We start from the raw sequence: 25,448 nt of genomic DNA, 5'->3' as shown, positions 1-25,448 counted from the left end.
AAGGCGCCTTCTTTTTTTGTCTGGAATCAGGCAGGCCCTCTGAATCATCTGGTTGAAGCAGAGGCATGAATGCCTGGGTTATGGAGCAGGAAGGGACTCTGAGATTTATTCATTAATAATAGTAACAAAATTAGTCAGCGTTTATTAAGTGCTTACTAAGTGTGGGGAGGCTCTGAACTAAGCATTTTACATCAACTATCTGACTTATTTTTCATCCCTAACTCTAAGATAGGTCATATTATACTACCCTGTTTTATAGATGGGAAAAGCAAGGTGGATGAGGAAGATAGAATAACAGTCCCTCAAGGATGCCCAAGTCCTAATCTCCAGGATTTGTGAATACGTTACCTTACGTGCTTTCAAATTGTGGTGTTGGAGAAGACTCTTGAGAGTTCCTTGGACAGCAAGAAGATCAAACCAGTCAATCCTAAAGGAAATCAGCCCTGAATAGTCATTGGAAGGACTGATGCTGAAGCTGAAGCTCCACTACTTTGGCCACCTTATGCGAAGAGCTAACTCATTGGAAAAGACTCTGTTGCTGGCAAAGATATAAGGCAAAAGGAGAATGGGGTGACAGAGGATAAGATAGTTAGATAGCACCACTGACTCAATGGGAATGAATTTGAGCAAACTCCTGGAGATAGTAAAGGACAGAGGAGACTGGTGTGTTGCAGTCCATGGGACTGCAAAGAGTCGGGTGTAACGTGGCGACTGAACACCACCACCGCCACATCTTGAAAAAGGAACTCTGTAGATTTGATTGAGTTAAGAGTCTTGAGATGGGGAAATGACCTTGCACTATCTGGGTGAGCTCAGTGTAATCATGAGTCCTTATTATAAGGAAAAGAGAGACATTTTGAAGATGGAGGAAAAGCCCCCATACTGGGGAATGGAGGCAGCCTCTAGAAGGCAGAAAAGGCAAGGAGACGGTTTCTCCTTGAACTTCCAGATGGGAAGCAATCAGCTGATATCTTCATTTTAGATAGCCAGCCCCATTTTGGACTCCTGGGCCTCCAGAACTGGAAGGTAGTACATTGGTGTTGCTTTAATTAAGCCGCTAAATTTGTGATAATTGGTTACAGCAGCTGTTAGGACCTAACACAGTTGAGAAAGAATAAGAACCTTCCTGAAGGTCACACTGCTGGTAGCTGTGGACCTAGGATCTGCACTGAGGGGGTCTCTCTGGAGGCCATACACCCGCCACTGGGCTGTATTCTCCCCTTGTTCCACCTGACACTCCACTAACTCTGAAATATCATTAATTCATTTATTGAGACCCATTTGTATTAATCCCTAACTGTCATAATCTTATTTAATCCTCCATTTTACAGATGAAGAAAGTGAGTCTTAGAGATTTTGAAGAGCTGAAATTTAAACCCTGGAGGAGACAATGCCAACTCACTTCAGTATTCTTGCCTGGAGAATCCCATGGACAGAGAAGCCTGGTGGGCTAGGGTACATAGGGTCACGAACAGTCAGACAGGACTGAAACGGCTTAGCATGAAATTTAAACCTAGGGTCATCTGACTGACTTTCCTTCCAAGCTTTTAGTCTCTTCATCCTACGGCCACATCTTTTGGACTAACATTTATTGAGCATTTGCTCAATAAATGCCATCATAAAACACAAACTCAAATTTGAGAAATGTGCCCTTGGTAATTCTTGAATGCATCTAGATGACTTATACAGGAGTTGCTGCATCAGCCTCCATCCAGGAATAGTCCACTCCAGAGGGTTAGTGGTGGAATCCACTAATGCAAACCCTTTCAATCTCAGGGACTTCCTGGTTAGAATTAACCAGGTTACACTCTGATCTCATCTATATTAATGCATCTTATTAGCTTTGATTGCTTAATCAGTGTGGTCAAACTTAACAGAGGTAAATATTTTACTAATGAAAGCATATTTTCAAATATTAAAATATAAGATCATACATAAGGCTATCACAATAGTGGAATCATTGGTCATTGGAACCCCTCCAATCTATCCCAGTGGCACTGCTGGTAAAGAACTTGCCTGCCAATGCAGGAAACATAAGAGATGTGGGTTTGATTTCTGGGTTGGGAAAATCCCCTAGAGGAGGGCCTGGCAACCCACTCCAGTATTCTTGTCTGGAGAATCCCATGAATAGAGGAGCCTGACAGGCTACAATCCAGAAGTTTGCATAGCGTCGGACATGACTGAAGTGACTTAGCATGCACACACACAATCTATCATATATCAAAACTCATCTGGATGGGAGACTACCCTGCTTATAATAGAATATTCTGAAACATGAAAGCAGCTAGTTAACCAAAGGCTGTGAAAACGAGGTGCCTGCTCCTGGCAACTTTATGATCCCCAAGTCAATACCACAATGAATTGCATGAACCCAATTTAAAAGAGCACATCCTTTTATTACATTGTGTTATTGTTATGATAATATAAAGGACAAAGTGATATACAGTACAATTAAGTGGAAAACAGACCTGCCCAGAGAACCAGAAAACACAGCTAATTTTTGAATCATCATCCCCCAAGTTGAGTGCTTGTAAGTGGAACACACACACACACACACACACACACACACACACACACACAGTGCTTCTCTGACTCAAGATGCCCATACTCTAAATTACCCACTGCTACACAGACCCAGCGCTAGAGAGTCAGTGATGCAAAGTAAGAACCAAAGTGTTTTTAGCCTAATAACCTGAACACCATGGTGGCCACACTTTTGAGGATGTAAAAGCCACTCCCGTGATGCATCCTTGTGTGCACCCTGTGAATCTATGAATACTGAAAGCAAGTGTTCCCGATTCATGCTTCAGGGTCTGCACTTAGGGAAAGAAGGCTCCCTGACCCTCGTGAGAATGAAGCGAAGGGTAATGAACAGCGAGCTCAGTGTCCCAGACGGAACAAGCAGTTCTTTTTGAACAAAGGCTTTTGCTGAGGGGCACTCAAGCCATTTCCCGATGTTCCAGGGACACAGACCAACCCTGTCATTTCACTGTCGTTCAATGCACCGGAGCAATAATATATTTTAAAGCACCTTAGTGACGTCAAAGACTTAATGGGCCTACCTGGAAATGATGAGGCACGGAGAGAAAGAACTACTAAAAAACTGTCCTTTAAAAAAAGCTCCCCAAAGCTTTTGAAAGGGATTCTGGGGCTTAGGAAGTTTACAACATGCAACCAACAGTATCTTTGAGTTCACGGAGCATGGAAATCCATCTCAGAGATGCTCCCTTCCAGCTGTGAGCTGTTACATTTATTAGGCTTGAAATGTGCATCAGTTCCATCACTTACACAATAAAATCAGGCCATTTCAAATAAAAAAGCCGGAACCTGCACCATGTTTCAGGGGCAAACAAAACCGGTGTGCAAATCAAGGATTCAGACCAGGAAGCTCCTCCTCACGACTTTCCCATTTGCAGTAGGTGTCTGAACTAATGTTTCTCCACTTTGTGGTATCACTTGGTAAGAACAGGGACAGCTGGAAGTCAAATGATAGTGGTCTAACGCTATACAGTGAAGTGGCAAGTCAGAAATGTGAAGTGTCCTGGTTAGAGATGCTTTTTCATATCATTGCCTTCACAAGAACATGTGCCACTTTTTCTCATTTCTGCTTTACAGATCTGTTTCTTTGAGCCGGTCCCTTGAGTGTAAAAACTCTCTAGAGAACTACCATCAAGAAATGAATATGGATGTTATGGAAGGGAGGGGGAATGAAGGATGAGAACCTCGAAGTTCACAAGTGAGTGTCACCATCACCAGGGGTCCACATGAGTCCTTTCAAGCCAGCGAGTCATTAACCTGTGACTCCATTTGTCTGAAAATGTTTTAAACTTGAGTTATCGTTCCCCCAGGTCCATTAATAGTCTGCAAAGCAGCCTAGCTAATGAGACCTTGAAATGACAGAGCTTTCTCTAGTTTGATGTGCCTTTATTCATCCAAACTTTAGGATTATATCAGTATTTTATGGAGAAAGACTCTTTGTGATGGTGGCCAATAGAAAGAGAACTGCATTTCTCACCTCCAAACAAAAAGGAAGAAAGTAATGGTCGTTTTTAGTTTTTAAATATGTCACTTAGAATATGACAAATGTGTTTATTTTTAATACAGAGTGAGCTATATCTTAATTCCACAGAATCAGAGGCGGGCTTCTATTTTTTTTTTTTTTTTTCAGTTCAAAAAGTTCAAGCTAATTATGCAGCTTTTCTCTGCAAAACTTGTCAGGAGTTATTTGGAATCTCCATCTGGGAAACTTTCTCAGGCACAGAGTCCTGCACTAATCCTTTATTAATGTGCCGCTCAGGGCTCTGGGCTTTTGGAACCACAACCCTCCCAAGACTGTGAATTCCAAATATAAGGGCACTATTATTAGATCGGCGGTTCTGACCATCAAAGACTCTTCCCATAGACCCAGCAGACGCCTGACGGTAGAAGGGAGGGATAGGTCTGATCAGGATGGCAGCTAGAAGGAGAAAATAGAGACCAAGGTGCAGGAAGAGGGAAGAGGAGAGAGAGGGGCTAACGGAGGGCAGCATCTCACAAAGGTGCTCTGGCTGAGCATGGTTCGCTTGGTAATCTGCATTGTCAGCCCACCCTACGTTTTGAGCAGCAAACAGTCAGTGTGGACACCTCTGTTTTGAAAGAAGCTGACACACTGTGTCGTTTCATCCCTGAATTGGGATCCTGTCCTCACTGGCCTTCACTGCGCACCTTCCTTGGTTTAAATGCTGTATTCCTGTTAAGGCAGCTTGTGATGACAGGAGCTAACGGAGTAGACGAACCTGTTGTGTCTAATAGCCTCTGTAGTGGACTAAGATCCATTTTGAAAAATGGCAAACACATGCAGGACGGAATCCCCGCTGACTTCAGTTTAAACTCCAAAGCCTTGGGATGTCTCTAGTAGTCCAGTGGATAAGATTCTGACCTCCCAATGCAAGGAGCCATGGGGTACAATCCCTGGTCAGGGAACTAGATCCTACCTGCCACAATTAAAGATTGCACCACTAAAAAAGATCCCACGTGCTGCAACTGAGACTGGGCACATACATACATTTTTTTTTTTTTTAAAGAAAAAGAAACCACCTTCTCAAGAAAAAAAGTCTAATGCCTTTAAATGGTTTTGTAGGTCCTGAATGACCAGGCTCCTCGATTCATCCTAAGCCCACCTTGCTCTGCCCACTTGCTACACTGTAGTCACATAGGCCTCTGGGCCTTTCTGCTGCTTCCTCCAGCTGGAATATACTCTTTTCTCTTCCCTTGGCATGTCCCAGCTCCTCTCAGCCCCAATCCTGGCTAGCTCCCACAACAACACTATACCAGGGTAGCCTTTTCTAATTTCTCTAATACACTATATCTAACTGCTTTCACAATGTCCTCATAGTTTGCTTTTATAGCAGTTACCATATTACACTCAAAAATATTTTATGGCATTGTTTTTGGTGTCTGTATCACTCATAAGACTATCAGTGTCATGGAGGCATGCACCATATCCATGCTGTTCATTACTACTGTAACCAAGCAGACCCCATCAGGCCTTCCCAGGACAGACCCTTCCCACCATATTCTCTGCCTGTCTCTTGTTTGTAGAAAAGCTGTAGTGTCCCAGTTCTCCCCTGAGTCACAGAAGCCTGGCTCAAGGATTAATAATTGAAAGGATGTGAGCATGTGGTGACAAAAATAGCAGTAGAGCCAGGAGACCTGGTAACAATTTAAACAGTAAATCAGCCATATAGCAGTCACAGAATCTTTAGTTCCTACCTGAAGTACACAGTCAATAGTATCTGATGCATATTCTTCAGTCTTTTACTAAGTTTTTTTTTTTTTTTTTTTTTAACTGAAACTAAAACCCCTATCAAATGGAAGACATTAACTACACGATGACCATAGCACATAGTCCTCAGACTGGCTACAGCCTGAGAATTGATGACGATGTTAAGCACTGTGACACAACACAGCCCTGTTCCCTCACCATCAAGCAGAGAACTGTGTAGGAGTTGATCATACCCCCTGTGACTCCCCTTCCTCACCTTATCTTTAAAAATTCTTACCTAAAATCCATTAGGGAGGAGTTTGTTTGTTTGTTTGTTTTTTTGAGCATTAGCTGCCCACACTCCTTGTTTGGCACCTGCAATAAATGCTGCCCTTTCCTTCACCACAACCCAATGTCAGTAGACTGGTTTTACTGCTCATGGATAAACTCATGGTTTAGTAATGGTACCACTAGTGCCTAGAATGCAAGAAATCAGGAGAGTTCACTGACTTCAGGCCTTTGGGGGAGCTTCTACTTCATAAAGAAAAATAGGAGCTATAGGAAGACTCTTGTGCACAGGAGTTAAGTAACACAAGCAGTGATTACAGAATATTAACCTGACAGTAAATACACAGGATGAACTGGGGATGCTGCTGCTGCTGCTGCTAAGTCGCTTCAGTTGTGTCCAAGCCTGTGTGACCCCATAGACGGCAGCCCACCAGGCTCCCCAGTCCCTGGGATTCTCCAGGCAAGAGCACTGGAGTGGGTTGCCATTTCCTTCTCCAATGCATGAAAGTGAAAAGTGAAAGTGAAGTCGCTCAGTCGTGTCCAACTCTTCGAGATCCCATGGACTGCAGCCTACCAGGCTCCTCTGTCCATGGGATTTTCCAGGCAAGAGTACTGGAGCGGGTTGCCATTGCCTTCTCTGGAATTAGGGATGGGGAGAGACTAAAAAGCTTTGGAGGATCTGACCTAGCAGCACTGGGAGTGGAACTCACATCTGAGAGAGCTATTTCTCAGAACTTGGATGCTTCCTCTCCGAGCAGCCTTTGGTATATGTTCTCTATGAGGGAGGACATGACATAGATGGGTCAGTTGCTGCTAAGAGAAACTACTTAGAAATAAAATGGAAAAAAAAAATCATTCACTTCTGTTTTGATAGCTTCAAGTATATTTTTAAGAGATTGGGAGACAGGGTGAAGCACAACAGGCCATCTTAGAAGAAATAATTAAATATTCACCTAAATAGTATAAGTTTCATGGTTATTTCACAAAATAATTTTTCACATGTAGATCATTTAAAATTTTAAACTCTGTGTTGCTTGCAAACTTAGATAACTTTCACAGATACAGTCTGACTCAGTCTCCTTAAACGCTACTGCTTTGATGATTAAGGTAGTCTTTACATACATGAAAAAAATACAGTCCCATTTCAGATAGTGGGCTCCCCCGATGGCTCAGCCAGTAAAGAATCCGCTTGCATTGCAGGAGACCTGGGTTCAATCCCTGGGTTGGAAAGATCCCCTGCAGAAGGAAACTGTTGCCCGATCCAGGATTCTGGCCTGAAGAATTCCATGGAGAGAGGAGCCTGGAGGGCTACAGCCATGGGGTTGCAAAGAGTCAGACATGACTGAGCGACTTTCACACACACACATTTCAGCTAAGCTCCAAGCGGTCAATTTTGGATAACTTAATATTTTCAAAGAAGCCAAATAGCCTTCAAATACTAATACTTACACTACGCAACTGTTTAAAATGAATACAAATTCCTTTTTTCTACTCCCCAATTTTGAATGAAGCTAATTTCTTCCTGAGTCAAAGAAAGTTAGGCACGCTGCCTGTGGTATCTTATGCCCTTCTTCACAAAACTTAGGTTGTTTGGCAAAGTAGTAAGATCTAATGATAGGATAAACAAGAAGAGAATTATTTTTCCAAACTTTGCCATTTCTAAAACTAGATTATTTTTAATTTTTCTAAACTGACGAATGAATTTTCTACCATTACTTTCAATTTCCCTGGTGGCTCAGACAGTAAAAGCGTCTGCCTACAATGCAGGAGACCCAGGTTCGATCCCTGGGTGGGGAAGAGCCTCTGGAGGAGGAAATGGCCACCCACTCCAGTACTCTTGCCTGGAAAATCCCATGGACGGAGGAGCCTACAGTCCATAGGATTGTAAATAGTCGGACATGACTGAGCAACTTCACTTTCACTTTCATCATTACTTTCAGACAGAATCTATTTTCAAACAATGCCAACTGAATATTTTTGAAAATTTATAATATACTCTTATTTTTTAAAGTTTTTATTTTTCCTTTGGCCACACCGCATGGCATGTGGGATCCTAGTTCCCCCACCAGGGATCGAACCCGAGCTGCCTGCATTGGAAACCTGGAGTCTTAACCTCTAGACAACCAGGGAAGCCATATTATTCTTTTTTTAAACACACAGTTTTGAATAGGTCAGGAGTGTGTGGGCAAATGTTTTTTAACCTCAAGAAATTCAAGACATTGAAATAAAGCCTTACATTTCAGAATACTCAGATATTTATCCTTATAAAGCTGTCTTCATCTTCTCCATTCAGCCTACTGGTTTTAGAACCTGGAATTCAATTCTGTTTCTATAATCTTTCATTCTTCCCCTTTAACTGTGACCTCATTTGAAAATCCATGACACAATGGCGATGGGATGCAATTCAATTCCCCAATTAGTGACAACTGCTTAGTAATGAAGGGCCTCCCAGGTGGCTCAGTGGTAAAGAATCCACGTGCCAATGCAGGAGACCCAGGAGACACGGGTTTGATCCCTGGGTTGGGAAGATTCCCTGAAGGAGGAAATGGCAATCCACTCCAGTCTTCTTGCCTGGAAAATTCCATGGACAGAAGAACCTGGTGGGCTACAGTCCATAGGGTTGCAAAGAGTCAGACATAACTAAGCATGCACACCAAGGGGAAATATCTTAAAATGTTTTTCCTGCATAGATATATTCATATTAACCATGGTTTACATATAATTTATTTTTAAAAATTCTCCTACAGTTTTCAGAAATGAAGTCTCTAACACATGGAAACAAATGATAAATACTGTACAGGGCAGTAAGTGCTATGTGCAAATGCTCATTAGGGAAAGTAACATTGTAGAATTTAACATGGCTTTGCTCCTTTGTAATAATAAATTTTATCAGTGTTAACAGCCAATCTGAAGGTACAAAACTGTAACACTACACCATTAGAGTTTATGAGCCCTGCCCATGTACAGGGCACTGATCCAGACTTCTCAATTCCACGGTATAGATGTCCCCTAGACATATTTTATATGAAGTTATATTCTCTATATTTAACACTATTTTCCTACTGATTTCAATTTTTAAATGAGAAATCAATTCAAGAAGAAGTAAGGTCATAGGAAGTAGTTTTGGGGAGTGGAGTGGGGTGAGGACACTGTATGATATAATAAAATAAGGCAGAGATGAAGCTGAGAAAGTGGCTAGTTTGTCATGCACTGATTTAGAGCCTTTTGTGAACAGAATGCCTTAAAAGTTAGAACTAAGAGGAACCAGTTAGAACTAAGAGGAACTGACTGGCAAATGGAATGTGAGAGTGTGTGCTCCAACATGAGGCAAGACAATGAAGTAATGCAATGAATTTTTAAGAGCTATGATAATTAATAATAATAATAATTTCAGCACTATTTACAATAGCTAAGACATGGAGGCAACCTAACTATCCATTGACAGAAGACTTGATTAAGAAGATGTGGGATATTTATACAACAGAATATTACTCAGCCATCAAAAATGAAATAATCCCATTTGCAACAACATGGATAGACCTAGAGATTATCATACTAAGTAATTCAGACACAGAAAGAGAAATATCATGATATCAGTTCTATGTGGAATCTAAAAAAATGATACAAATAAACTTACTAAACAGAAACACACAGATTTTTTTTTTTTTGACACACAGACTTATTTAAAAAAACTTATGGCTACCAAAGGGGAAAGGTAAAGTCAAAGGGGCAGAGATAAATTAGGAGTTTGAGGTTAACAAGTTCACACTACTATATATATAGCATGTATATAAATATATATATATATATATAGATAATCAACAAAGGCTTACTGTATGGCATGGGGAACTCTACTCAATATTCTATAATAATCTATATGGGAAAAGAATCTGAAAAAAAATAGGCACATGTATATGCATAACTGAATCACTTGGCTATACACCTGAAACTAACACATTGTAAATCAACTGTACTCCATATAAAATAAAAATTAGAAAGAAGAAAAAAAACAAAAAACAATAAACAGCAGAAATATTCAACTTCTTTATAAAGCCTCTGAGTTCTTAGTGTATGATGTGTGTGTGTGCATGTGCGAGTTGCTCAGTCCTGTCCGACTCTGTGACCCCGTGGACTGTAGCCCGCCCAGCTCCTCTGTCCATGGGATTTTCCAGGAAGGAATACTGGAATGGGTTGCCATTTCCTTCTCCGGGATATCTTTCCAACTCAGGAGTCAAACCCATGTGTCTTGCATTGGAGTCTTCACTGCTGTGTGGAGTCTTTACTGCTTCACTACCTGGGAAGCATTAGTGTACGGACCCCCAATTCTCAAAAGCTGTTATAAGTTTTTGAGAATCGGGGGTACATACACTGAAGCTTTCCAGGTAGTGCAACTGGTAAAGAATCTGCCTGCAATGCAGGAGACCCCGTTGTTTTAAAATTTTTTATTTATTTTTATTAGTTGGAGGCTAATTACTTTACAATATTGTGGTGGTTTTTGCTATACATTGACATGAATCAGCCATGAATTTACATGTGTTCCCCATCCTGATCCCCCTTCCTGCCTCCCTCCCCATCCCATCCCTCTGGGTCTTCCCAGTGCACCAGCCCTGAGCACTTGTCTCATGCATCCAGCCTGGGCTGGTGATCTGTTTCACCCTTGATAGTATCCTTGTTTCAATGCCATTCTCTCAGAACATCCCACCCTCGCCTTCTCCCACAGAGTCCAAAACTCTGTTCTGTACATCTGTGTCTCTTTTTCTGTTTCGCATATAGGGTTATCGTTACCATCTTTCTAAATTCCATATATATGCGTTAGTATACTGTATTGGTCTATCTTTCTGGCTTACTTCACTCTGTATAATGGGCTCCAGTTTCATCCATCTCATTAGAACTGATTCAAATGAATTCTTTTTAATGGCTGAGTAATATTCCGTAGTGTATATGTACCACAGCTTTCTTATCCATTTATCTGCTGATGGGCATCTAGGTTGCTTCCATGTCCTGGCTATTATAAACAGTGCTACGATGAACATTGGGGTGATGTGTCTCCTTCAGATCTGGTTTCCTTGGTGTGTATGCCCAGGAGTGGGATTGCTGGAGACCCCGGTTTAATTCCTGGGACAGGAAGATCCCCTGGAGAAGGGATAGGCTACCCACTCCAGTATTCTTGGGCTTCCCTGGAGACTCAGCTGATAGAGAATCCACCTGCAATGTGGGAGAGCCTGGGTTCGATCCCTGGATTGGGAAGATTCCCTGGAGGAGGGCATGGTAACCCACGCTGTATTCTTGTTTGGAGAACCCCATGGACAGAGGACCCTGGTGTGCTACAGGCCGTAGGGTTGCAGAGTTGAACATGACTTAGTGACTGAACAGCATATATATTACACACATGTCCACCTCTTTGTGATCCCAGGGACTGTAGCCCACCAGGCTCCTTTCTCTCTGAAGGCAAGGAATTCTGAAGGCAAGAATACTGGAGTTTCCTTTTCCAATATTACATATACATGTCTCAAATATTCCATAGGATATGTGTGTTCACTCACTCAGTTGTGTCCAACTCTTTGTGATCCTATGGACTGTAGCCCCCCAGGCTCCTCTGTCCATGGGAATTTCTAGGCAAGAATAGTGGAGTGGGTTGCCATTTCCTCCTCCAGAGGATCTTCTTGACCTAGGGATGAAACCCATGTCTCTTATGTCTCCTGCATTGGCAGGTGGGTTCTTTACCACTAGTGCCATAGGACATACACATATGAAAAAATTATTTATTATTATCTGAAGTTCAAATGCTCCAAAATCACAGCAGATGGTGATTGCAGCCATGAAATTAAAAGACATTTACTCCTCGGAAGGAAAGTTATGACCAACCTAGACAGCATATTAAAAAGTAGAGACATTACTTTGCCAACAAAGGTTTGTCTAGTCAAGGCTATGGTTTTTCCAGTGGTCACGTATGGATGTGAGAGTTGAACTGTGAAGAAAGCTGAGCACCGAAGAATTGATGCTTTTGAACTGTGGTGTTGGAGAAGACTCTTGAGAGTCCCTTGGACTGCAAAGAGATCCAACCTGATCATCCTAAAGGAGATCAGTCCTGGGTGTTCATTGGAAGGACTTATGCTGAAGCTGAAACTCCAGTACTTTGGCCACCTCATGTGAAGAGTTGATTCGTTGGAAAAGACCCTGATGCTGGGAGGGATTGGGGGCAGGAGGAGAAGGGGACGACAGAGGATGAGATGACTGGATGGCGTCACCGACTCGATGGACATGAGTTTGAGTAAACTCTGGGAGTTGGTGATGGACAGGGAGACCTGGCGTGCTGCGATTCATGGGGCTGCAAAGAGTCGGACACAACTGAGCGACTGAACTGAACTGAACTGAAGTTCAAATTTAACTGCATATCTTTATCTGGTAATCCTACTAACATAGCACTTTAATCTCAGAACATATTTAGTGGGTGATTTAATTTTCTTTGCTTTGGATTGTAGTAGAGTCTTTTCCCTAGCTTGCTGATTTTTATTTTTGCTGTGGACTCCTTTCTTCAAATTAATTCCTCAACTGGAGCCAAGCATTTAAAACAGATCATCAGGGAGTTTTTCTGGCAGGGGAAGGGGGGCAGACCCCAGCCCACTCAGGCTCTATCCCGTGTTTTACTGCTTGAAATGTTTAGGCCAGAATCCTCATTTCCAAATGAGAAGAGGAGGCCGCAGAGAAGGGGGACTGTAAATCCAGTGTCTTTGCTTTGCAATGTGCTGTCACTGCAGATAGAGGCAACTTTGCAGCACAGGAATGAGTTATGTTCCTCAAGTTAATTTACAAGCTTCATTACAGCACAGAGCCAATTTTCCTGTTCAGAAAATGCTGGAACATTAAAGTGAGATTATTAGGTGATCCCACAAGGTAGCTAAAAAGCAAATCATCTGCTGTGGAAAAATATCAGGGAAAAAACCCAACTATTTCACATAAATTATGAGTAAGATAGGTTTTCCCGGACTAGTCTGCAAACGTAATGATCATGGTTTGTGTGACTGAGGCAAAAACGGAGGTAGAGAAACAAGTATTTTATTGTCTTTTTTTCATCTTCAGGGAGGCTAATAAAGCTAATAACCATGGGCAGGAGAGCACAGCTGTGGGGAGAGCAGGGAATGCAGAGAAACAAGGAGTGAATGAAGAAGCGGAGCCTCTGCTGATCACTTCCAAACTCTCAGAGAGCTCACGACACTCCGAGAATATCTCAACGTGTCTTCTCTATCTGTCACCTGCTCTGTCACTGCCAATAATGTCACTGACTCTAAAGAAAGAGAAAAATCCTCTGCATTTATCATCTCCCCAGGCCTTCCTGATAGCTCAGTTGGTAAAGAATCTTCCTGCAATGCAGGAGACCTGGGTTTGATCCCTGGGTTGGGAAGATCCCCTGGAGAAGGGAAAGGATACCCACTCCAATATTCTGGCCTGGAGAATTCCAGGACTGTATAGTCTGTGGGGTTGCAAAGACTATGGACGTGACTGAACGACTTTAACTCATTCACTCACTACCATCTCCCCAGGTTTTCATTCATGTATTCATGAATGCAGTGAAGAGTTAATTATTTGAGCCAGGCATGCATGAGACACAGTGGTAAACAAGAGAGAAATCGTATCTGTCCTCGGGGAATTGATAGTCCTCTGGGGGAGAAAGACATTAAAATATGATAGCAAAATAATTATTATAATTGTGATATCCAGAGAAGCACAGTTACTACAAACACTGGCTACCTAATACAGAAACATCACATCATTTATTACACATTTAGTATGCGCAAAGCATTTTATATCCCTTATATCTAAAATTCAAACAAATCTTGGAAAGGAGCAAAGTAGGTTATTACTATTTTAAAAAGATAATGGAAAAGATCACCTAGACTACCTTCTGAGGAGGCCACTGGAAGACCCTTTGTGCTGTAAGCATCTTGAGTGCTTGAGAATGGAAGTTTGGAACAAGACCAGAGGAGAGCTAAATTTTCAGCAGAGTGACATGAAAAATATTAGTAGTTTCTGGAGGCCTATGTGAGGGGTGAAACAAGGGAGAGGGCAGACAGAGGTCACTGCAGAGATGAAAAAGGCAGTGCCTTCCTACCCACTGTCCAGTCCCACCAGTTCTTGCCAACCCCAAACCGGCAGTGAAATAACTAGACACTCAGTGTGAGTGGATTCTCTGGTGGACACTGGCAAGGTGACAGAGTTTCACTTGCAATCTGATAAAGGGGGAGAAGAGGACACAATAGCTTACTATTAGAGCCAGGTGAATAATAGGTTCAGGGGTAGCAACCCTCAAGAATCCCCAAGGATTGTGGGTAGGGTTTAGACTTACACATTGGTTCACACCAACTTGATCTGACTCCCCAAGGGGACAGGATGGCCCAGGTGGCAACTGGCTTATCCAAATGAGGACACATGGACTCAGAGAGGTCCCAGAGCTAGTTAATTGTGTGAAAATGATAACTGAACCTAAACCTGACTTCAAGGTCTGCACTCTTCCTACTTCCCCATGCTTCCTTATTTTTGTCAAGAAGGACACAAGGGGACACAAGGCAGTACTACTCATCCTCTGTGTATCAATGAAAAAATGCTGCCTGCCTTATCAGCAAACTAAAGATGTTGCAGCTTATCCAGCCATCACATGAGAAGCCACTCTGACATTGAGCCTTGAGGGAACTCAGGATGGAAACAGATGCCCACCATCAGCCGCTGCAGCCACTCCCAGCGGTGCACCCTGAGGAGACTTGGGATGAGAAAGCACAGGACACTGACCCCAGACAGCTGAGATACGCAGCAAAGGAATGATTTCAGAGAGCCCAGACTCATGCATCGTTTTGTACACAGAAAAGCACTAAATAGCTTGAGATGTCTTAGCTTGAGATGCCTGGTTTTCTTTGATTAACCATAATCTTTTGATATCCTAACTACCTGGGCTTTTTGCAAAACCTTCTATATATCCTGGTTCCTCCCTTACCACTTTGGATTATGTCCTTAAGTAAAACATACACTTTCCTATATTTAAAATGGATAACCTACAAGGACCTACTGTATAGCACAGGGAACCCTGCTCAGTGTTATGTGGCAGCCTGGATGGGAGGGGAATTTGGGGGAGAATGGAATACATGTATATGTATGGCTGAGTCCCTTTGCTGTCCACCTTAAACTATCACAACATTGTTAATTGACTTTGCTGCTGCTAAGTCACTCAGTTGTGTCCGACTCTATGCAATCCCATAGACGGCAGCCCACCAGGCTCCTCTGTCCCTGGGAGTCTCCAGGCAAGAATACTGGAGTGGGTTTCCAGGTCCTTTTCCAATGCATGCATGCATGCTAAGTCATTTCAGTTGTGTCCAACTCTGTCTAACCCTATGGACAGCAGCCCACCAGGCCCCTCTGTCCACGGGATTCTCTAGGCAAGAATACTGGAGTGGGTTGCCATTTCCTTCTCCCATTAATTGACTTTACTCCAATATAAATTACAAAGTAGAAAAAAAAATTTCAACTTTTAGGTTGTGGATTTTTTTTTTTTTTTCAGTCAACATATGCCTCTGCAAGAAATCAGTTCCAGACTGGCCAAGGTAAGGCTGGTCATTCTCACTCCAGAATCCCCACTGTGTATTGCTTTAATGCTTAGTGTTCAAATCACTTTTACATATTTTGCTTAATGTATGGAATTTTACTTTTTCTGAATGAAGTACTACCTAAATTGTGCTAAATAAATCCTAAGTTTTTTTTTTTTTTTTTTTTTTTTTTTAGTGCTTTTTACTATAAACTACTCATCTAGCAGTTTCTTCATGGGCATTATCTACAATGTGCAGCTTGGCCAAACACAGACTCTACCAGAGGAACAAATGGGGAGCTTGCATTAGCTGTGCTAGTGGATGGACTTCAAGAGTGACTTGTACATCCTGTAGGCTTTGGAAAGAAAAATGGGGACATCATGTCCTGGTTCAAACAAATGCCTACATTTATTTTTGGAATTGTTTCTTGGAACTGTGGGGAGATGAGTTTTTTTCATGCAGAACCAAGGGCAGGAAATAAGAAGGTTAAAGGAAATGCAAACCTTGAGGTCTTAAAGCTCTACAGAACTTATCTAGTGTGTCCTGGAGGCTAAATCACCAGGTAAAGTAAATCCTCAGCAAGTATAAATAAACTTAGGTTCCTTTTAGATTGTCTGCTTTGGTTGGGGAACTGCCAGACCCGCAAAGACCATTATTCCAGGTGGCTATTTATATCTTCCCCCCTTGAATTTCCCATCTCCTGTCTTTTCTTTGTGTCCTCATTTAGATTGGGTTTACTTTTATACCTTTAAGAGTACCTAGTATGCTGTTGAAAATGCTCCATGAACATTAAATATGGAGTGTAAGTAAGCTTTATCAGAAAAGTTTAAAATTTGAGTGTGTAATTCTTTTAATAGCTTAGAATACTTCACTCAAATTTAATGTACGGAAAATATCCTACATTTTACTGAAAGCACATTATCTGACATATTATTCTCTATGTTAACTTTTCTCAAAGCAGTGCTCAACTGGTCACTTAGATGTAGATTTTGGAAGGTGTTAACACATTTGTTTTGCCATTTCTCACACATGAAGCACCGACTGTGTCTCTGTGGCCCTTGATTAAAGAAGGAGCAGCCACAACAAATGCTGGAGAGGGTGCAGAGAAAAAGGAACCCTCTTACACTGTTGGTGGGAATGCAACTAGTACAGCCACTATGGAGAACAGTGCGGAGATTCCTTAAAAACTGGATATAGAACTGCCACATGACCCAGAAATCCCACTGCTGGGCATACACACCGAGGAAACCAGATCTGAAAGAGACACGTGTACCCCAATGTTCATTGCAGCACTGTTTATAACAGCCAGGACATGGAAGCAACCTAGATGTCCATCGGCAGATGAACGGATAAGAAAGCTGTGGTACATATACACAATGGAATATTACTCAGCTATTAAAAAGAATGCATTTGAATCAGTTCTAATGAGGTGGATAAAACTGGAGCCTATTATACAGAGCGAAGTAGGTCAGAAAGAAAAAACACCAATATAGTATATTAATGCATATATATGGAATTTAGAAAGATTCTAATGATGACCCTATATGTGAGACAGCAAAAGAGACACAGATGTAAAGAACAGACTTTTGGACTCTGTGGGAGAAGGCAAGGGTGGAATGATTTGAGAAAATAGCATCGAAACATGTATATTATCATATGTGAAATAGATCGCCAGTCCAGGTTCAATGTATGAGACAGGGGGCTCAGGGCTGGTGCACTGGGATGACCCAAAGGGATGGGATGGGGAGGCAAGTGGGAAGGAGGGTCAGGATGGGGAACACATGTACACCCATGGCTGATTCATGTCAATGTATGTCAAAAACCACCACAATATTGTAAAGTAATTAGCTTCCAATTAAAATAAATTAAAAAAAAAAGATGGAGCAGCCAGAGGATCTTAAGACAGACAAATATTTTGGAGGGGAGGTTTGACTAAGGCATTAGACATATCTTAGTTCCAGTCTCTCTAATGCCATGTGAACCTACATGTTCTTGGGCAAATGACAAGTATTTCTTACTCTCAGTTTGCTTCTGTGAAATCTAAAGAAGAAAACTTATTGTACATAATTCCAGGAGGACTCAAGGGAATGAGGGAGTTTTGCTAAATATCTGGCATTGTTCCTATTAGTTTCTGTCACTGACATCTGTCATACTGTCCTTCCAACGTTTCCTTTCCTCATTTTCTCCTACAACCTCTCTTGGAATTATTCCATATGATGCTAGGGGGCTGACCTTGTTTCCCTTTAGACAGAAGTACGTGACCGAACCACATCAGAATACCCCACTCCCCTGGCCAGGGTGACCATTCAAGGCTATGGGCACAGCCCAAGCCATCCCCTGCCACTTACTTGCTGGGGTCTTGTTTGAGTTACTTCGAAGAACTCCCCGCTGGGGATGCAGAGGAGCTGGTACGCGATGTGGGACTACTGGCCTGGCGCCCATCTCACCTGCCTTTGTCCAAGAGCTAGTGTGGCCACGCGAGCTGGTTATGCTGTTTGGGTAGGAGTCACTGGGAATAAGGCTAAGCAGAAAGAAGCAGAGCCTGGAAACAGGGAAAGATGGGGCTTTGGGCATATCCTCTGGGTCTCTGGATCCAAACAAGACTGAACGAAGCTAAGTGCACCTTGGCTGTTTTTATTTATAGCTGCCGACTCCTCCCTTTAATTGGGTTGGAGTAGTTGGGATTTCTTGCTAATTTGAAACAGGTTACAGCCTTACCTTATTCTTAATCTCTTTGATTAAAAGTGAAGTTTAGTATTTTTCATATATTCCTACTTTCACTTGGTTACAAATTACCTATTTATGTCTCTTTCCTGTTTTACCTCTCAGTGTTTTCATACGTTTTTACACACATTATTTATGGATTAAGGTTACTGACCTATTATCTCACATATGAATATCAGTCATTTCCATTTTATGAATTACTTCTATTATGGTTTGTATATACTCTTCTACATTAGGACATTGAACTTTCCCTGACATTATGGGCTTCCCTGGTGGCTCAGGTGGTAAAGAATTTGCCTGTATTGCAGGAGACCTGGGTTTGATCCCTGGGTCAGGAAGATCCCCTGGAGGAGGGAATGGCCACCTACTAAAGTATGCTTGCCTGGAGAATGCCATGAACAGACACTACAGTCATTGGGGTCGCAAAGAGTAGGACAGACTGAGTGAGTAACACTTTCACTTTCTGACAATTATACCATCTGCATAACATGCCCTGTTTCTACATGGGGAGGCAGCATAGAGCATTGCTGAAGTTCTGGGCCACCTTAAACTGGGAAAGTGCAAGTATTCTCTAGTATTCTCAGGTTTCACTTGTGGCTCATCTGGTAAACAATCTGCCCGCAATGTGGGAGACCTGGGTTCAAACCCTGGCTTGGGAAGATCCCCTGGAGAAGGGAAAGGCTAGCCATTCCAGTATTCTGGCCTAGAGAATTCCATGGACTGTGTAGTCCATGGGGTCGCAAAAAGTCGGATATGACTGGGCAACTTTCACTTTCACTTTAAACTGGGAAAATGGCATCTACCTCTCGGGACTGTTGTGAGGATTGACTGATAATACAACAGGTATACAGTTTTTCATGGCTTAACTATTGAAAGGCATCTTATGTTGAAGAATAGCATTAACTGTATATTTTCCTTGACTATCATTTAATCTGTCATTTTAATGACATTTTTTGATATGCAGAAATTTAAAATGTTATTATTATCTAATATAGCTTTTTTCTATTATGAACCTTCATTTTTATACTTATAAAACTTATCCCTTTCACAGATTATTTAAAATTCCTCTAGGTACTTACCCAAAAGGAAAGAAAATAGATATATCCATAATGGCTTTATTTGTAATAATCAAAAACTGGATAAATAAAACAGAAACAGACTCACAGATATAGAGAACAAACTAGTGGTTATCAGTGGGGAGAGGAACAGTGGAGGGACATTATAGGGGTAGAGAATCAAGAGGTACAAACTGCTTATGTAAGATAAATGAGATATAAGGGTGTCTCATATGGCACAAGGAGTATAGCCAGTATTTTATAACTTTACATGGAGTGTAATCTACTATATAAAAACACTGAATCACTATTGTTGTACCTGTGAAACTAATACTACAAAACAACTATACTTTAAAAAAATCTGGAAACAACCCCAATGTCCACAACAGACTAGTGGATAAACAATAAACAAACAAAGCAATAAAAATGAACACCTTATTGGTACATTCACCAACATGGTTGAACCTGAAAATAATTATGGTGAGAAGGAAACCAGACGAAAATAGTATGCACCACATCTAAAACTCTAAAAAACACAAACTAATCTCTAACGACCGAAAGCAGATTTGCGGTCGCTTAAAAATGAGAGCGGGCTGAAAGGGTGGCATCACCAAGAGGTTATAAATAGACTGTTGGGAATGATAAAAATGTTACATCTTGATTTCTAGAGATGGTTTAAAAGATATAAACATTATTTTAAAACTTAATTTGTACCCTTTGAACAGTGTAGTTTATTATCAATTTTATTTCAATAAAGCTATCTTTAACTATCTATAATGTTTTCTTCTAATTTTTATAATTTGATTCATTATAATTATTTAAGTCTAATCTAGTTGGAATTTATTTTGCAGAATAAATGAAGACCTTTTCCTTCTCCATAAGTTTACTGCATAATAATCATCATGTCCACTATTACTATTGCTGCCTCATCTAGCATATATTATTACATACGTTAGTATTTGTTTATACTCCAGGATTATACCTCTATCAACATCCTCTTTAATTATAGTTCAACTTAATCATAATTATAGCTTTATAATATATTTAATAGCTGGTAAGAAAAGCTATCTTTCATTTTAATATTCTTTTCTTGTCTCACCCTAATCCTAAACAAGAGTCTCAGATCCTAGCATTACTGTCAGAAGAGAACATATAAACCCAAAGCATTATTTTAATACAATTTTAAACACCAAAGGTAATAAATGTTGCAATTCAAATGGCTTTTTTACATTTTAAGGAAAAATACAAGAAGAAGGGAGCCCAAATAGCCACGATTTAAACCTCAGTTTAGCCAAATTAGAAAAAAACTGTTGCTGATAAGCATACACTCTGGCTTCATTTCTCCTACCCAGACTTCAATCATTAGTTTGCAGAGAATCAGCCAGGGAAAGAGCATTCCTGATACCTCTGGTAGACAAGAAAGACAGTTAAACTCATGGGGAATGGTGGGTAAAGGAGGACTGTAAAGATAGATGGTGAGTAACATGAAGACAAAAGACAGATCTAGGAATACAGCAGGACATCCCATTGGGAAGATAAAGTTGTAAGCTCTTTGGCTGTCGTATGAATATGAGCAAGAGTAGTGTAAGGGTCACATAATAATATTTTTCTATTGGTTTTACATAGGCATAAAGTATCTGCCCTACTGCCTTTTGGTTTGAGCCATTTGAGTTATTTTAAACCCGACCAGTTAAAACAAAATAAATTTAAAAAATCTCATTTAGATGTTAGAAGTTAGATCACTTTCCTAAATTTAAAAGAATTGTTTTATATATTTTTTCCACCTTAGTTTCCTATATTGGGAATTCTAATTGCTCACTATTCTCTACCATTCCCAAACAATCTTTTCATCAGATGCGTGAGAAGCAGAATGATTACTTTTGAGGAGTGTACCAAGAAACATCAATCAGGCAGTTAACACTTATTAAATACCTACTGTGTACATAAACTTGAAAGTATTGATGAAAAAGAGGATTTAACCTGAATAATCTGAACAAAGCCAAGAACTCTTCATTTATAATAGCAAGTCTCTAAAGGCAAATAGCTGAGGCAATTTTTACTTTTCAGATGACAGGGGATTTTGAGCGAAGCAACATGTGTTACTAAATCAGTAAAGTAAGATTTATGTTATTTTTGCACATGGAAAGATGCTCAACATTGCTAATTATTAGAGAAATGAAAATCAAAACTATAATGAGGTATCATCTCATATTGGTCAGCACGGCCATCATCAAAAAGTCTGCAAATAATAAATGCTGACATGGTGTGGAGAAAAAGGAACCCCCCTACGTTATTGGTGGGAGTGTAAATTGATATAGCCACTATAGAGAACAACATGGAGATTTTTTTCTTTTAATTGAATAGGAGTTACCATATGACCCAGCAATCCCACTCCTGGGCATAGTATCAAGAAAAGACAAAAACTCTAATTCAAAAAAGATACATGCACCCCAGTGTTCATAGAAGCAGCACTTATTATACAGTAGTCAAGACGGACTCAACCTATGTACCCAGTATTGAATGGATAAAGAAGATGTGATATATGTGCATGTGTGTGTGTGAGCTTAGTCATTCAGTCATGTCCGACACTTTGTGACTTCATGAATCGTAGCCCATCAGGCTCCTCTGTCCATGGGATTCTCCAGACAAGGATACTGGAGTAAGTAGCCATTCCCTTCTCTAGGGGATCTTCCCGACTCAGGGATTGAACCTGGGTCTCCTGCATTGCAGGATTCTTTACCAACTGAAAGAGTAAGAGTAAGAGTTACTCAGTTATAAAAAAGAATGAAATAATGCCATTTGCAGCAACATGGATGGACCTAGAAATTACCGCACTAAGTAAGGTAAATCAGATAAAGACAAATACCATACGAAATCATTTATATGTGGAATCTAAAAAAAATAATACAAATGAACTTATTTAAAAAATAGAAAGAGACTCACAGACACAGAAAACTATCTGATGGTTACCAAAGGGAAAGGGGGAGGGGTACATTAGGAGTCTGGGATTAACAGATAGGCACTACTATACAAAAAATTGATAAACAACAAGGACTGACTGTATAGCCCAGGGAACTATATTCACTCTCTTATAATAATGTATAATGAGTGGAAAATAATCTGAAAAAGAATATATATATATATGTATGTGTATAAATGAATATCTTTGCTGTACACTTGAAACTAATATAACATTGTAAATGAACCATAATTCAATTAAATTTTTTTAAAAATCTATGTTTTGCTTGTTAACTCAGTGCCTCTGAGACACACACTGAGCTTGATTTTTCTCCTCCTTTAAAAAGGAAACGATGAGGTCATCTTCAGTGCAGGATTGTTGGGAGATTGAAATACTATATAGTCAAAATACATTGCAGAGTGTAAATCACAATACAAAATATTAGTTGTTATGATTCATAAGAGACTGTTACTTCTCGATAACAAACTACATGTAACATTCACAGAGATTGTGGTGGAGATCATGTGGATCACTAATGTTACTGGCGCACTCCGTAATAGTTGAAAGAAACTCTTGTCTTTTACGCTCCTGGAGAGGCAGTCAATAGGGATGGGGTTGCCAAAGCAGAAGACAAACATCCAGAGAGAGAGATTTCCCCACCTCATCCCCGCAGACCATCCTTTCCTAGTAGCTGAGTGGTGGAAGGTCTGCTGGTCTCTTGTGTTGTCGTCTTATTGGGGTCAGCAGCCTGCCACACTTGCCCAGCATCATCACTAGAACCAACACTCTGAGGTCACAAAGATAAGGCACCTGCTGGTCATTTAGCTCAAGGCTTCACCTTGCCCTGTCTCTCCTGCTGTGTCCTGTATCCCTCTAGAATCCTCACATGGCTGCTGTCCTGAGCAATGATATCCTCAAGCCTCCTTTCCCTTGTCTGCTGCTCATTTCTCATGCACCCAGGCAAAGCAGCATCATTCTCTCCAGGAGTTCCAGCACAACAGGGCTATTGTTCCTGCCCTGCCAATATCCAGGATATGTTGCTGTTGTTCATTGTTCAGTTGCATCTGACTCTTCGTGACCCCGTGGACTGCAGCACCCCAGGCTTCCCTGTTCTTCACTATCTCCCTGAGTTTGCTGAAACTCATGTCCGTTGAGTTGATGATGCCATCTCATCCTCTGTCACCCGCTTCTCCCTCTGCCCTCAATCTTTCTCAGCATCAGGGTCTTTTCCAATGAGTTGGCTCTTCTCATCAGGTGGTCAAAGTATTGGAGCTTCAGCTTCAGCATCAGTCCTTCCAATGAATATTCAGGGTTGATTTCTTTTAGGATGGACTGGTTTGGTGTCCTTGTTGTCCAAAGAATGCTATGATATGTAAGGATCTTTCATTCTTCATCTATTGACATTCTTACTTCAGTTAGATTTCATATCACTTAATTATCTATAAAATTCTTTCTATACAAAGGTTTGTTGTGTTCCAAGGATGAAAGAACAGAAAGAAAAAAGTAACAACACCAACAACCAAGGAGGGCTGTGAAATGCAGGAATGGAAAAAACTAGACCCTTATCATCCTTCCCTCCCCCACGTTATAACCATTAACAAATTTTAGGTCCTCCTGAGCAGTATAACCTGTCTCTCCTCCTACCCCATACAGGGAGAAAGTAGTTGCCTTACTTTTCCCCGACCCAGGATACGTGCCTCATCCAATCAGCAAATGACCTGCAAGCCCTTATCCTGCTCCTTGTACCCTGGGTATAAGAATAGACCAAGGAACCCTGTTCGATGTTGGCTCTCCCCTGAGCTGGCCTGCTCGTTTAACACCATCTCCCACTCAATAAACTTTATTTCCCTCTCGTTCTGTCTGATGCCTGGAAACTCTTTTCCAACCCTTGCATGGACCACGACAAGGATGATCATCCACCTACCCCCAGATAACTCATGTGCTAGGTATTGTTCTCTGAATGAGGATTTATTAACATAAATTAGTTAAACAAAAAGCATTAACAGTATTCAGTCCTTAGAAAGTATTTTGTTTTATATCAGAGAATTCACAGAACTTTCCTATAATGGGCTCCTTTGTGTCTCCTTGCATGTTTGGTTTCCCACTCTTATCCAGGTTACTGGAAAGGATCACGTGGTTATAGGCAAAAGAGAGGATGAGATAGTTAGATAGCATCACTGACTCAATGGACGTGAGTTTGAGCAAACTCCGGGAGACAGTGAAGGACAGGGAAGCCTGGCAGGCTGCAGTCCATGAGGTCACAAAGAGTCAGACATGACTTAGTGACCGAACAACAACAAAGGGAAAAGAGATCAGAACCCAAGTCTGCACCTGACTTTATTCGAGGGCCTGGTTGGGTTCTGCCCAGAACTGCCCTGTGACCTTGAGGGCAATCCACCCCCCTATGGTGACTCCTTTCCAGCCTCTGGTCTGATTTCCCTTCCTGGCTGTCAATCTCTCACTAGTTCCCTTAGGTTATGCAAATGTCAGAGCATTTAACTCCCAACAAGATGGCAATGAACAAATTGATATATACCAAATATCAAGCGTGGAAGAGGGTTTCACCTGTGCTCATTAATACCATTAGTTGCAATCATTCTCTGTCAAAAGGTCAGAGCTACATATATGTGTATATGGAGCATCTCTATGAAGCACATTCTTTAAGGTGAAAACTTCAACTGTGCCAGTCCAACTGATGGATAGTATTCGGGTAGAAAGAAGATTCCTCCAATTTATAATGGGCACGCTCATAAGCAAAGCTTTATTCAAATTTACATAAGAAAAATCCAAATCTACCCTAAAAATCTTACCATTTCTGAGCAAGGTTGTGTAGAAAAACATAAATTGTGGAACATCTTCTAAACTTTATTACATAATAATAATTGCCAGTGTTTTTAGGAATTTATATGTCAGATACTTTGTAAGCACTTTACAAGTATTATCTCTTTACATGTGAGAGATTTTACATAGATTAAGGGAAGGTGACATAGTGGTTGAACCCAACTAACTACAGCACTCTCATTAACTGTACACCCTTGGGGAGATTACTTAACCTCTCTGGACTTAATTTCTTCATCTGTAAAATAAAGATGATTATAATGTCTGAC

The 25,448-nt window shown here is 41.0% G+C and overlaps 1 protein-coding gene and 1 non-coding gene across 27 annotated transcripts in view; one reads left to right on the top strand and one right to left on the bottom strand.

Moving 5' to 3' along the window:
* The window catches only part of DTNA (dystrobrevin alpha), a 419,063-nt gene that overhangs the window by 164,026 nt on the left and 229,589 nt on the right, over positions 1–25,448 (bottom strand). The gene's annotated exons all lie outside the window — the stretch shown is intronic.
* TRNAC-ACA (transfer RNA cysteine (anticodon ACA)) lies at positions 7,756–7,828 on the top strand. The gene has a single exon. It is a non-coding gene; the product is annotated as a tRNA-Cys (tRNA).

Source organism: Odocoileus virginianus, chromosome 22 (assembly GCF_023699985.2).
Source record: "Odocoileus virginianus isolate 20LAN1187 ecotype Illinois chromosome 22, Ovbor_1.2, whole genome shotgun sequence".
Taxonomy (NCBI): domain Eukaryota; kingdom Metazoa; phylum Chordata; class Mammalia; order Artiodactyla; family Cervidae; genus Odocoileus; species Odocoileus virginianus.
This window is presented reverse-complemented; position numbering and strand designations above follow the sequence as displayed.